Source organism: Hippocampus comes, unplaced genomic scaffold (genome assembly GCF_001891065.2).
Source record: "Hippocampus comes isolate QL1 unplaced genomic scaffold, H_comes_QL1_v1.1 scaffold7, whole genome shotgun sequence".
In the NCBI taxonomy this organism is placed as follows: Eukaryota; Metazoa; Chordata; class Actinopteri; order Syngnathiformes; family Syngnathidae; genus Hippocampus; species Hippocampus comes.
Window position 1 is genome coordinate 6,412,061 of NW_017842060.1, and position 2,598 is coordinate 6,414,658.

Below are 2,598 nucleotides of genomic sequence, written 5' to 3' on the forward strand. Positions count from 1 at the left end.
CTGTGATGGTTGTGACTTGATGTGGTCTCATGGCGGGATCCGGATGACATTTATTTCAAAAGAAAAAAAAAAGCACCGATTCCTCCTTTTATGGATCACGTTGCTTCTTGGAGTGAGATCTCATTGTCGAAATACTCGCAACTGATGTGGACCCGGGCGGGGGTCACATTAAGCCTTCCGCTTGAGACAAAATTTTAAGCCGAGGCTTGTGACCGAATTTACACTTCATGCTTCAACTTCCTGCACAAGAAGCGTGCTGCACCTACTTCCTGGTTTGGCAGTCATGCATTTCCTCAACCGTCCTCTGCTTTCAGAGTGGATATTGTTCTTTTTTTTCCTGCCCTGATGGTGTTTAAAAAAAAAAAATGTATCATGCAAACAAAGAGAACAGCACTCAGAATCCAAAGCAGTGCCATTCATGTCTGCCCTCATTGCGGTGAGATTTTTTTTTTTTTCATCCGATGTGCCATTAATGTGGGAATATTTCATGTCCTTCTAGTTTGGTCGGCTCCTACCGCAAGTGTCGTCACGGTGTTAATTCTTCCCGGTGGCGCCTTCTGACGGATTTTTTCAACCGTCATCACAATTGGATGGCAGGATTCCGAACGACACAGAGCGCCGTAAGCATGTGATCTCTTGAACTCTTACCGCCGTGCTTACCGTTTGATATTGATGGCCGCAAACGGTTTTTCATACCAACACGACACTACTACTGCGTTAACGTAGCTTTGTGATAGACTACGACGCATGCCAAAGTGTGTACGAATTCGGGTTACGTCGCCAAAGTAGGAACAAAAGTCCTTCTTAAATTGTGGAAGCCCCCTTGTGCAATGGCTGAAGAAATTGCGTGAATGCTGAGAGATGCCAAAGAAATCGGGAGGTAAATGTAGGTTAACGCATTACAGGATACCGTCGCCATTAATGATCAATTGAAGAGAAACTTTGCAATTAAAGAAAAACACTTTGTCATATTTGTTAAAGCACATGACTGAAATATTCTGTGGGGGGGGGGGGGGGGGATCAAATCTTTGGCTTCATCTTGTACATCCAATGAGATTTTATTCAACACAGCGCCCAAAGAAAATCAACCAATCAGAGACAGAATGTGTGAGGTCTGAATCATTTGCTGTGCACTCGCAGGGAAATGTGTGCAACAAAACATCCTACTATTGGCAAGTAGCCGTGCTCCCAGAGTCAGCTAATGACAGCACGCGGAATAAGAAAACTGATGGCTGGATACGATCGTTAAAAAAAAAAAATCTAACGTTTGAATGTGTGAGTGTTTGTCTCTCAGCATCGCCACAAAAAGCACCTTTCGAATCGTACTTATTTTACTCTTCAACGGCGCCCAGTTCTCCACTGCACAAAAGTAGCTCGGCTTGGCTCGACTCATTTCCGTTGTTTTCAACGCGTTTGTTCTTCTCAGCATACTGGGAAAACCGCACCATATTGAATCGATCAGTCGGAATGTGGAGGAACAATGGAGGAACGGAGGAGGTCTTCTGTATTAACAGCATTAGGTCCCACGTTTTATCAAAATGGAGACTGAGTTGTAGAAAACTGCATTGTAAAGCACTGAGGCACTGCCAAGCTAATATTAGCGCATGTGTTTACTTTTTGTCATTTGTGGTCGAGAGTCATCAGGAGTTAAATGAGGCAAACAGTGTTGTGGTTCTGATGTCAACTCGGCATTTTGATGCGTAAGGGACAATCAGGGACATTGTGTGTGTGTGTGTGTGTGTGTGTGTGTGTGTGTGTGTGTCTCTCCCTCTCTCTCTCTCTCTCTCTCTCTCTCTCTCTCTCAATGTATGTTAATGTGTGTGTGTACTGCTGATATGTCTACACTGCTGGGTACACACACACACACACACACACACACACACACACACACACATACATAGCACCCTCTATTGACGAGCAGCCCCTGGATGTTCTGATAAATCTGGATAAGTGCAATAATGGCCTGCTGCCTGTATGTAAATTTTTTTTTTTAAATTTGAGCCCTTTCCCGATTCATTTCTGCACTTCACATAAACATCACAACAATTGAGTTGGACCGCTCTAGTTTTCAGTAGGTGAATTAGGTCCTCAAATCGTCATCCTCTGAAAATAAAATGACATGAAAATATCCATATCTAGTACAGTACATTTTTTTTGTTTGTTTGTTTTTGTTTTCTGGAAAAAATTGATTAAATGACTTTGGCCAATATTCTCGGATGGTGACGATACGGAAGCCTGGTCGTACCTGCTTCTGCCATTGGAAAAGCTCCAACAGCAAGTACCGGTAGAGTTGCTGTGAGCCGAGTGGGTACCATGCAATGGAAAAGTGGCAATAGAATGTGATTGTGCTTGTAGGCTCGCAATACTTAAATCCACCAATAGTGCAAATAAAAGGGATGACCCCGGATTTAGAATCGGGTAAATGTGGACACGATTCTACTGGTGAGATCACATTGTTTGGAGGATGTGAAGGTTAAATGAAGAAGTACATCGTAACGGCATTTGTGGAGGCGACGAAGAATCAAACGTTAAAAAGTAAAATTCTGTTGTGCTGCCAGAGACGTCGCATTCCGTGGATTTGCTCAACGTGCAATATGA

At 43.3% G+C, this 2,598-nt stretch overlaps 1 long non-coding RNA gene across 1 annotated transcript; it reads left to right on the plus strand.

Moving 5' to 3' along the window:
- Nucleotides 1-6: 6 nt before the first annotated feature.
- Nucleotides 7-1,284, plus strand: LOC109511498 (uncharacterized). Its single transcript, XR_002167335.1, has 2 exons — nucleotides 7-436; nucleotides 500-1,284. It is a non-coding gene; the product is annotated as an uncharacterized LOC109511498 (long non-coding RNA).
- The last annotated feature ends 1,314 nt before the right edge of the window (nucleotides 1,285-2,598 follow it).